Raw genomic sequence first — 13,156 nt, forward strand, 5'->3', positions numbered from 1 at the left:
GCTAAAACCACTCGTGGGGCCAAATGCTTTCTCATCTTTCTGTCTCCCTCTCTTTTTATCTTCACCTCACAACCTTACTTAAAATGCAGCTACCTGATGCATGCAGCCCCGCTGATAATTTATGGTAATTGATGGCCAGTTTTGCTGCGTGACCCGGAGCAGTGTTCAAGATAATTATGAGCTGTAGTAAAGACTCTGCCTTACTCAGTGAATACATGCATAAAACTCAGATTAATGAGCTGATTCAATCAAATTGGATCCACCATCACCTATGTTGAAGGATGTGTCTCAGACATCAGAAGAGGTCATAGCATTTTGAGAATCTCATTAGATCATAGCGTTTGATAAACGCTGTATCATGGCAGATTACTGTTAAAGGGCATGGTATGTCAATAGTGTTTTCAGCACGAAGTTTGTAAGCTACTTAACTATTTTAGGAGTCGATTTTGTTTGAATTTGTACGAAGACATCCATTTTTAAACATAATCAGTGGAGCATATAAGCAGAGAAAGTGTGCAGTGAGGTCTGATGCAAATGATTTTGTGCAATTCGCCAAAACATAAAAAAGGTATGACTTGAAAGAGTGTGTTAAAATTAACAGCTACAAAAAGCTATATTTTAGTAGTTCCTAAGACTTTCGATAGGTTAATAGTTTGCCTTCTAAATATAAGAGCCATTTCCAATTGGTAAAGTTGCTGTGTCACTGAGTGGCTGTGGACATTGAAGCTCTTTTTAAACATCTTTAACACATGGCAAGTATTTTTGATGTTCCAGGATTCTCCCATTCAAGAAAAACGGACTTGAGTTACCAAAAGCTTCCTTGAAATGTTGCAAATATGACCACAGAGTGAACAGACTTTCTCTGAAAGGGACCTCTTTTTGGTTCAATTTTTCATGATTATTATCAATTTTATGCCGATAATATTTTTTGATAGACCAAAATCTCAAATCACAGTAATATGTCACAATGGTATTCCATAATCAAAATTATGGAAGCTTGTTTTTACTATGAAAAAAAAAAAAAAATGTAACTGTGACCTTTTTTTTTTAAACAAATTAACATCTCGCAATTCAAAAATGAAAAATAAAAAAGTTAAAATTTTGAAACTGTTCAAATTTGAAAAGGTGAACATTGTGAGATGTTAACTTGAGTTGATATAAAAATTTTGAGTTTTAAGAAACAAATTTGCATATAGCCTTTTATTTATTTATTTGTTTGTTTGTTTATTTGTCTTCAATAAAAAATACAGTATTTTTTTTCTGAAAAGCAGAAAAAAAGGTTTATACAAAGTATTTATTAATACTTGATAATGCTTAATAACTTAATGTGTTATATAACATTTAACTTCATTGGGGCAATCCCTGCTCAGTATTTTCACAGTACATCATGTTTTTGTCACTCTAGCATATAAAAGCAGTCCTGCCTGCTGATAGCCATCCAAATACTATGGTATAAATCCAGTTGCAATGGCATATAGGTTGATGTATTTCTTCACACAGTATACATGCTATTATAATTTCGGCTTGCCCAAGTGAACCCTTTACTAATAAGACAAAACTTTCATGTTCCGGTGACTACGAACACTTAAACTAGGAGTTCAAGGATCCTTTATTAGCATTATGTTTGAGTAGTTACAAAACAACACAATTACCTAAGGAGTAGCCTTTGAGACAAAGTTGCTAAACATTGGGTGCAATGCTTCAAGGCGTCCTGGGATGTTCTTATTTCCTATTAATGTTGGTTCCAATTGATTCAGATTAAAAAAAAAGAAAAAAAAAGAAAACTTGAAATTCTTACTGATAAATATGAAACTTTGAACCATTAGCAAATTCTATGTATTATTCCTGTTTTTTTTGTTTTGTTTTTTTTTTGGTCTCAAACAACAATGGCTAGCATTTTGTTGGTCACACCTCACTTCAAATATGATCTGATTATCTGTCATTTTGCAGCCATTTCCCTTTCAATGAGAGCAGGAGAATTACTTGAGGCCAACAAAAAGTTTCTAATTTTCCAGGCTTTCGAGTGGTCTGGAAGAAAATACAAGGAAAAACACTCAAAAACTTGTACTTTTACTGTTGATTTACTAAAATAGTCTTCATAATTATAATTACAACCAGAGTATAATGACGTACATTTCAACTTATATTGCACTTAAATGCACCACATAAAATAAAATAAAAAAAACACTACATAAAGGTAAGTAATTGTAGTCATGGCAATAGCAGCAGTGGTGATGGTGTTAGCAATTAGCAGTGAATCCCTTAAAGGGCAGTCCTTCAAAGAAAGACACTACTCATTAGCATGCATTATTACTGAGCTAACATTAGCTATTGATTCCCACATACTTAGTATGTTCTGTAACTCACTTGCCAGCCCTGTCTCGAACACTTTCTCTCACCACATCTCATTCCCTAAACAGACATAGTACCTACTTTTTCATTTATTTATTTACAACCAGACTCTCTTCATGTTCTTGAAATTGAATTTGTTTTTAAGCATGTGTTGTACTTTTCACATGAGCAATCTGGACGCATACACGGACAGCGTGGACTACTTGTATTTATACTACTGAAGGCATACGCTGATGGTCCGCTCTGCAACAAACATGTGAACAAACAATTGCACAGAATTATTGCACATCTGTCTGTCTTTATCTTGTTTTATTGACGGATTGTACAGGTTTGAGTTGCAACGGGCTTCTTCACACAGCCTGCGCATGTGCAATGGTGCTTTTGAAGCCTACTACGTGTGGTCGTCTGCTCAGAGCATCTGCACACACACTCTGATGACAATTTTTATGTCACGCCTACCATAGCGGACCCTAGCGGACTCACGGCCGTAGAAAGCGTAACACAGGCTGATGTGGAGTGCTTTTTGAATCAGACTTAAGCTTCCCAGAGAGACACGTTTTAATCATCATTACTTATTTCCAAGGTTTGGCGGGTTAGCATAGCCCTTTGAGATGAATGGGAATGTGTTTAACAAATAGCTTTCTCCAGTCATATTAAACTTCTTAGTTCTGTTTAATAAAACACAGTTGGTTATCTGAGATGATAATGAAGGTTTATTGGAATGCTAAAGGTCGTGATGGCTTGCTCCGCTAGAAAGCACCCTTACACCCATTAAACACAGTGGAAGAGCAGTGATTGGAAATCGAAACTCTGGGCTTGGAAACCCAGAAGGCTGCATGAAAGTGAATAGAGCAGGGGGTCCGCAGACAAACATAGCGGGGTGCAGACTCACACATTGACGTTGATTATTTCCATTCTTTCAGTGTGTAGATCACTGTTTATGTGTATTGATGTCTTCTGTCGCCAATAGCGATTGGTGCAAGTTGTGTTAAGTAACCAGCCCAAAAGGTTAACTGATTCTAGAATGTTTTTCGCTCATCGTCTCCCTCTGTCATCGTTTTTTTATTAATTAATTTTATACAGAGTAGGGTGAAAAAAAAAAAAAAACTTTATTTTGAAGATGTCTTTTAAATCAGAAAAAAAAAAACAATTAAAATGTATTAAATTATAAAGTATTAAAAATGTAAAATAAATGTATAAGATAAAAACGTTACATATTGTTTAAGTGGGGGTGCTACTGATCGTGTTACCAATGCAAAAAAAAAAAAAAGCAAATCAGACTATTTTCAGACTTTCAGACCCCACAAAATGGCAAATAATACATAATATGGTTAAACGTGATTAAACTTAAAAATTCAAGGATAGTTATGAATATAAATCATCTGGGCAATTTTTAACGGTACTAAAAATATTATTATTATTATTATTTTTTTTTTTTTTTTTTTTTTTTTTTGAGGAAAACGTTCCAGGTCACACTTTAAATATTGATTCAGTTCACATAGATTTTTTCATTCTTTTACAATTATGTATTTATTTACTTATTTTTGATGAAAGAGAAAAGTTTCAAATTTCAGAATTTTAAATCTCGAAATCTTTTGAAATATTCTGTTTTGTTTAAAATTGTAAACTATTTTTATTAAAGATAATTCTATTTTTAACCTTTAATGTTTTTATTATTATTATTATTATTATTTGTATCATATATGTAAAAATAGACACATTTCACACTTTCAGACCCTGCTTTATGACATACAATACATAATATGGCAAATTCAAACCTTCATCTACAGGTGTGCTGGGGCTGAATTAATTCACCTGAAACGATGGGCATGGCCACACTGAGCATACAGAAAGCACATAATCATTTAACCTGGCCTCATGTGCTCATATATTCTGCCTGTCCAGGTTAATATTTATTGTGCACATACTTGTCCTGTCACAACAGCTATAGGTCACACAAGAACTCTTACAGCATTTTGCTTGACTGGACTGACTAGCATCATTCCCATGGGGCATGGTTTGTGTAGGCTCTCGTCTGCAATAAGTGAGTGGAGGGGACGCTGGGAAGGGTATGGTGCTGTACACAGCACCCTCGAGACCAGCAGATGGGTCAGTGAACTACAGCTGAGTCCCGGGGTCTGTTAATGCAACAGGGACTTCATCTCAGTCACAAAGACCCCGCTCACACTAACTAACTCCATCCGCATGGAGCTGTTAACAGGCAATAACACCGCACAAATAAACTGCAAGACACTTATGTGTGTGTGTAAGATGCCGAAAAAAAAAAAGCCAAAATCGAGTTAGAAGGAAAGAAAAGCATGAGATTTTTTTTTTTTTCTTTTTTTTCTGGTGTGTACCTGGTGTGAGCCTTGCCATTTCTTAAAATCTGAAATTGCAAGAAAGAATATGCCTGGCATTTGAAAAAAAACTGCTGAATCCAGTGCAAGCTACACTCAACGGTTACAAAAGTTCAGATTTAATGTTAAAAGAGCTTCTTGTCCGGTTTGCAAAATGGCGAAAGATATTGTTCCGGCAGTGAAAAATGTTGCAACCATTCTAGCATTAATTTGGAGCTTCCGAGATGTCCTGCACACTTTTTATGCACTGATTGACAGGGAAATTTGGCAGAATTATACAAAATGGTTTGAAATATGATAAAATGCATAAAATGGGAATTATTTATTTTCCCAAGAGGACAATTAGCTCAAATGTTTTATGTGTTTTTGGAGAATTAACTAAAATGTTACTACAAGAGCTCAGTTAAATAGCAACCTTTTAGTAAAACTGGGAGTTTGAGTCCTCTTAATGATTCTGGTTCCCTAATGGCCTTTAATGATGATTTTAGTAAAACAAAGCTGAGTGAAACTTTTTTCCAAAGGAAATTAGTTAGTGTTTATAACAGCAATATTGTGAAATTATTACAACCTAAAATAAATAATTTTGATATAATTTTAAATTGAATTTATTTTTGTGATGGCAAACCTGAATTTTCAGCATCATTACTCCAGTTTTCAAACTCCTTGATCCTTCATAAATCATCCTAATATACTGATTTGCTGCTCAAGAAACATTTATTATTATTATTAAAAATAATAATAATAATAACAGTTGTGATTGTTAATTTAAAATATATATATATATTATGTATTTATTTAATTTTTTTGGTGATGGGGGTGGGGGGTGTATAGTGTGTTTATTACATGGCCATAAGTGTACACAAAGAACGGTCTCCAACATTATGCAGTAGCAGATGCATGGATTTTAGCCCAAGGTACAGTGCCAGTGAAGATGAGGGTGGGTATTGGATCGATTCCCATGCTCTGGCAGCGGCAGTAACACAGGCCGGTCATTACAGGTGAAAGATTAAACTGTGCACTAGATTTCCTGCATTCAGTGCACATCAATAACATCTCTCCGATGGCCTCTTATGCTGTTGCCTAGCGTGATTATATTGTGTTCTTGGGGGAACATGTCAGGTAAGTTGAATCAGATTTGTATAGAGGCAATATGAATCCTCACAAGGTGAAGCATGCCTTTTTCTTTTTCTTTTCTCTTTTTTTGTATTGATAATGTAACATCAGAAAAAAAAATGCTTTTATTGGCAAAAATTTATTTATTTTTCTCTTTTTTATTGGAGACTGTTTTCTCTTGGGCATGCATGCATGTAAAACGAGAAATTTAGCATTACATCACTTGCTCACCAATGGATCTTCTGCAGTGAATGGGTGCCGTCAGAATGAGAGCCCAAACCTTGGTGAGCTGATAAAAAACAAAAAAAAAAAAAACAACAACATCACAATAATCAATTTAGTAATGTCTCATGAAGCAAAAAGCTTAATTTTAATTTTTTTTTTTATTATTTTGATGTTTTTTATCAGCTGTTTAGAGTTCCATTCTGATGGCACCCATTCACTGCAGAGGATCCACTGGTGAGCAAGTGATGCTAAATTTCTCCAAAACTGCCATCTACATCTTGGATGGCCTGAGTGAGAGCAAATGTTCAGCAATGTTTTTTTTTTTTTTTTTTTTTTTTCAGGTAAACTATTTCTTGAACCATGGTAAAATTACTGTAATACATAATAATAATAATAATAATAATAATAATAATAATAATCCTAAAAAATTACTTTTTTAAAATAGTATTACAAAAATAAAATAAAATAAAATAAACAGTTTTGTGCTACATTATATTCTACAGCCTGTTCAACAACCCTCTGACAGCCGTTTTACCACAGGGTGTAAAATTCCTCTAAAAGCCTGTCATTTCAGATATGATTCCATTACAGATCGCTGCTGATAGGGAAAGAAAGAGGCGGGAAACTGGATCCTTATTCTGTCTGTCACTTTGACCTCATTAGACCTGGCTCTTCTCCTGACGGTGCTCCTCCAGGGCCTGGGTCACGGCACGGAAAAGACAATGACCATTCTTGCAGTTCTCCTAGGAAAACCAGGGATCAAAGGTCAGTGGTCAGAATACAGCTGGGAGAAGCCTTCGGCAAGCGTAGTAGCTGTCAGGCCCATAAGCTGTTGTTTTGTCATGCAGCCGTTTAGGTTACCAGACAACCTCTGTCCCGAAACGACCTCTTAAATTAGTACAACTTCAAGTCAGTTCAGCACAAGCAGTTACTCGACTAATTTTACTCCTAAATCTTTTAAGTAATTTGAGGGCACCATTTCATATGCCATCTGAAAATTATTACACAGCGATAAATGGGACATAAGGGATTCAATGTCAATGAGTAAAATTAATCTATTGTGACTAAAGCTGATATAAAATCAGTGAGAAGTGCATTTTAATCAGTCTTTCAGTAGGATCGCGCTGCTGTCTGCCAGCATAGAGAAAACACGAACCATGCCAATATATCTAGGGATGCACTGCCATAAACACCAGCTGAAAAAATATAAACACAATATACAAAGGGAAACAAACTGATTTTATATATATATATATATATATATATATATATATATATATATATATATATATATATATATATATATATATATATATATATATATCTACATACGTTAAATTTACCCTAATATTCACATTCAAAAAGGCTCTTAATGCATTTCTTTTTTTTTTTCTTTTTTGATGCATCAGTGGGCGTTTGAACTTTTTGTAATAGTTGCATGTACAAGTCCCTCAGTTGTCCTCAGAGCCAAAAGATAGATCTCATTCAGGTCAGTATTAGATTTAAACAAATTTATGTGACCCCTCTTATTTTTGATACTGCACGATGTACAGATACTGTAAACTGTTGAAAGACATTCAAAAATCTTTCGAAGTTCCACAAGAACAAAATGATTTCTTCAAACTAATGTTTTCGCCCGGATTGGTCCAGTGTATTTTCAGAGGATCAATTTCAGCCATTAATGGCTTCTGCCACGACCGTCCTCAGAGTAGTGCTGCTTCTCTAAGAGCCTTTAATTGTCTGAACAATCGGAGATATGCGTGTTTCACTGCACGTTCGTTTTATTTGAGCATTTTGGTTATTTCCACATAATTGCACACATCTTCCGCCTCAGCTTAAAAGCCCTCCAAAAATACACTCTGTTCTCCACCGAAACATCTTTCCCAAGGTGTCGTCGCCCAGATCTTTGACAAGATGAAAAACAGGATGAAGCGAAAAAGTGAAATTGCTCTAAATGCTTCCATATAGTATGAAGTTTTCAAGCTTCTGCAGTACTGATGTCAAAATGTACCTTTCACAAATCGAAAAATACAAGGTGCATAAGGGGAAAACAAATTCTTTGTGAACGTTGCTAACACAACCCTTTTACTCTGTGGTGGTTGATTTATTTTGATTTAGAATTCTTTAAGCATGGCTGACATTTATTGATCAGTGCTTTTCCAATAAAATCTAGGCCATCTCCTACATACCATCGGTGAGATATGTTTTATAATACATAGCACTTAATTTGGGACTCTATCCCATTATCATTAATGGGCATGATATATGACCTTGTTTAGTATGTTAAGAATTTGTTTGGTATGTTAAGAAGTTCATTGTAACTCGTGTGAAGTTAGTGCTTGGTGTATATTTCTGTGCAAAGCATGTTTGCACTGGATTTGTTTGTTTGTGAAGAACCTCAAAATATTAGCTCTCAGTCTGAGTTCTATTAAACCCGGCAGAGTAGATATTATTGTAGAGAGTGCACATTAAATGCCACATTTCGCCTGAAAAGTCATTCTTGTATATGTTGGTTTACGCCGGCAATGGAAAACTATAAAAATTAATGCAACTAGAGCAGGCGGTGCGCAGAAGAAATGTCTTTACTGTTTCCAAACACAGGGAATGAGAACTAAGAGCAGCATCCCACCTGAGCTGGATGAGTTATCAGCGGTTGGCCGAGAGCAGGTGATTTATTGAAGATATGGCAACCTGTCACTGCGCATCTAAGCTACGTTCTGAACCTGTAAAAATGTCATCAGTAAGCAGAGTCAACATATAGCAGGGTATACAAAGGTCTGCTTCTCTAGTCAAAGATGACTCAAATGTCTACAGGACTTTAAAAATAAATAAATAATATTTTTTTTTACAGACTGGTCTGGTTGTAATGCAAGTATGTATGTTTTTGTTGCTTTTCATTAACTACCACCTTGAATAAATGAATTCAAAATGAATTCAAAATTGCATTTTAGGTGACAAAGGTTGTTCCAATATGTTGATGTGAATATTAAAATGCATGCATGTCGCCAATTAGATCATCTTTACCCCCCCCCCCCCCACTCATTCTGCGTATTTCACCACAACACCTTCTGACATGAAATCCTCTGAGCTGAAAAGGTTACTGCAGGCAGATGGTGGCAGAGGATGATTTTGATAAAGGCATAAAAGGATAATGATACATTCAGACTAAATGCAAACAAAAGAAAAATGAACCGAGCAGGAAATTCACTATGGAATATTTGTTGTTGTAGTGCAACGGAAGCTATTTTCATTACTAAAGCATTAACAAACATATAATTTTAACAGACCATTAGTTATTAAAGGCATAGTTCACTCAAAAATGAATATTCTGTCATTAATTACCCTCATGTCATTCCAAACCCATGAGACTTTAGAACACAAGTTAAGATATTTTGTATGAAATACGAGAGCTTGCAGACCCTCCATAAAGAGCAACTCAACTGCAATGTTCCTAGTCCCAGAAACAAAGACATTGTTTCAAAGCTTCAGTTTTGCGAGGCTACAATTATACTTTTCTTTGTGTGCAAAGAAAACAAAAATAACATCATTTATTCAACAATTCTTCTCCCCAAGTTACTGTCTTCTGCCATATTGAAGAGTACCATGACGCTTATGCATGCTTTTCCCAAACATGATTAATGAAATCAGCTTTGTTTACTTTCAGAAGAAAATGTGCGCACGCTGAACGTAAACAACGCTGATTACGTTGATCATGACGCAAACTAATCTCTCAAGCGGACCACTGTTCAATTAAAATACGTAAGCTATGTTCACACTACAGGATTTTAAACCTGATTTAAGCCTGATTTGTAAGTAAATGAGCCCGCCATCACTCTCTATGTGTGTATTTCTCAACGATGTGTCAAATAGGCTTGCTGATGCTTCGCCAGTGCCTCGCAGATGCCAAACGAATATCTAGCATGCTCAATATCTAGCATTTCTAAAAATCTGGACTGGTTGGCTGACTCGACATCATGTGGTATCAGGTGTCTTGACAAGCTACAGCCAATGAGAGAGCAAGGCATGGGTTGAGTTCAGCAGAAGAAAAACAGCAGCAGCAACACAGCTTCAAGAAATGTTTGGAGTCAAGAAATTGAGCTAATTTGTATTTTATATATATTTTTTTCAGAACAAATCATCACGCGAACAGCTTGCAACACTAATTTCTTCCCGATGCCCATTTTCCATTGTAATTCCCGTTCAACTTCTTGCATGTGTTTTCATGTTTTCGTGACAAGACGTGGTTTGGGGGTAGGATAGACTAATTTGGTGACAGAGTCGTTGTCAGCTCGTGCAGTGTGTAACTTCCTGTCGCGGGTCATGTATGTATGTAGGTCACGTGGTGTGAACGCCATGACGAATTTAAGTAGTCTGTGTACACAATTTCACAATTTGAGTTTCTGAAATAATTGAACTTTTCCACAACATTCTAATTCATTGAGATGCACCTGTAATTGCTACTATTTGCAATAAGAAGTAAAATTTTAACAAAGTGTAAATAGCATCTACATGTATTGCTATTTACACTTGGTATAATTAGCCTCTATTGCTATTTACACTTAGTGCAAATAGCCACTACCTTATTTTAAAACCTAGTGGCTTTTACCCAAAAAGCAACAGAGTTGCGACACCGATTTGATTTAAAGGCGATTAAAAAATGAGGAGTGGTTGGGTTTTATATTTTTATCATTGTAGTGTGGTTGTGTTCACACACTGCCAATGCACATTTATGCCCAAACACCAAGTAAAAGCTAATTTTGTTTAATAGGTGCTCTTTAAAGTCGATTCTATTGTTAATGTACAATGTTGTACTTTTGTCTGATTTTTTTTTATTTTTTCATCTCAAATTACAAAAAAAAAAATAATAATAATAATAAATAAAATTGTGTATATATGTTGAAGTTCCTGTCTTATCTGCTTCATAGTTTTTAATTCTTAAATTAAGGGAGAAACGTTCAGAACCCAAAAAGTGGGCAAATAAACCACAATCTTTTATTTACATAGAAGGCCTGTTTGTGCTGAAAATAATATATTTTGGGCTATAAAATTCAACAGATAGTGTCTGGTTAAACTTTTAAAGCATAAAACTGTCACTTCTGGGGGGGGGGGTGCAATTGTTTTTAATTTTGGGTGCCCCCATCTGTAATGTATATACTGTACGTATAGTTGGCATGGCAGGAACAGAAAGGCCCAGATTTGTTTACCTCTTTTCACCACCGAGCAAAAAGACTGTGCACGAAATGTCAAAAGAATAAGAATTAAACTCTCCTCACAGCCCCTCAAATGCTCGTGCTCAAGAAAAAATTGCAGGAAACTCGCTGAGCAATGGCGAGAGAGGCAAAAGGTGAAGAGGAAGACGTTCACAAACACCTGCTGCACAGAACCCACCTGTGGAACAAGAAGAATAACATCTCCGTGAGATGATAATCGCCTTGACCTCCCCAGCAATTATTTTACTGAGTCTCTCAGTCTCAGCCCCCACAATTATGTTCCTAACATCTCTTTCCCCTAGAGCAGTCATTTGCATATAATTAGTGACTGTAGACTGTGACTGTACATGGAAGTCTTAATGTCTGAATGGAATCCGACGAATCGAAATGCTAATCTGAAACGTAAGTATTCAATTCATTTTGTCAGGTTCAATGTGGACAGTTGACAAGCCATTGCAGATTCACAGATGCGCTGCGTTCCCTGATCTTCAGCCCATCATTAATGTTTAACAAGTTCTCGCTCTCTTGAATTCCCTCCACAAAACGTTCCAGTGTCTTCCACTGATTTGCGTATTCTTTTTTCCTTGAACTTACAGTGGATTAAAAATGAAATCCTTGTCGCTAAAGTCCATAAGCTTCTGCCTATTGTAGGCTTCTTGCTCAGTCTGGTAATCCGTTTTTGACAGCTCGGCTCTGAAAGACCCGCGGCATGGGTGTCCTCAAAATTTCCCTTTCTGTTCCTCACTTTTTTCTATCCCCATCACCTCACTTATTGAAATCACCTCACAAGTGTGTTTCACCCAAATCGCGCAAATGTTTGAAATGCTAATATATTGACTGTATTTGCTGTTGATCTTTTTATTGGTTCTCAATTTGCATGTGAATAAAATACTGTTACTTAAAAAGAAGAGCCTACAAAACAATAGTTTAAAGCGGTCATAGGACATTGCTGAAATGCACCAATTTTTACAAAGCTCATCGTTCTGGAAAGCTAGGTGTGCTCTGATTGGCCGAAGTCCTCAAGCATGTGACAGAAATGTTACGTTTCTTTGCATGAACATTTGGGCGGTGTTATGCAAATCTTCCCACATCGTGATTTAGACGTGGGGGTGTGTTAGAACGAGTCGTTTTAGGTAGGAGTGGTTGACGCTTAACTTTTATAAAGAATATCTCTTTGGATTTGAGACTTTGGTATTTGCAACTTTACAGATCTTATTTATGCACCAAGAGCTTGTAACACTCCAAAGAGAAAGGAAAAATTTAAAATCGAATCATATGACCCCTTTAAATCAACCATCATGCGTTTGGATGATAAGACTTGCATTCATAAACAACAAGATGCAGCGCACTAGAACTGAATCTAAAAGTGTTTGCCACAGCCAAAGATTTCCTTTGATAAGCCAGCATGATGAGATGGCAATGTAGGATAATTAAAGAAAACAAAGTTTTATACTTCATTAGCCTAATGATAGGCAGTTTAGTTGCCAGGGCATCTTAGTGCCACTTTATGGACTTAGCTATTTAAAGCACTTTTACTGTATGTCTCAAAGGGTTGTTTTTATTCAAAATTATATAAATAGATTTTAAGACAGATTTCCACTTATTGCTATGTGAAGATCACATTAAAATGGTCTTGACATGATCATTTATTGTTGCTGCTTTGTTCTTTAATGCTTAGACTAGTCTGTTTTAACTTTGTCAAACTACTGTATGAAAGGTCACAGGACTAACGTAAGACTAATGCACTTGGTTACCAAGGAGACAACTTTTTGTGAAGATATGAGATGAAATGAGAACAGATTATTCCAGTCAAGCTGTAATTTTGTAAAACTGTGCAAAAAAAGTGGGAAAACATTTAATTATATGTAATTAGGAGACATAAAATGTTCTTTCTTTCAC

The sequence above is a fragment of the Carassius auratus genome, unplaced genomic scaffold, assembly GCF_003368295.1.
Source record: "Carassius auratus strain Wakin unplaced genomic scaffold, ASM336829v1 scaf_tig00216542, whole genome shotgun sequence".
Lineage (NCBI taxonomy): Eukaryota > Metazoa > Chordata > Actinopteri > Cypriniformes > Cyprinidae > Carassius > Carassius auratus.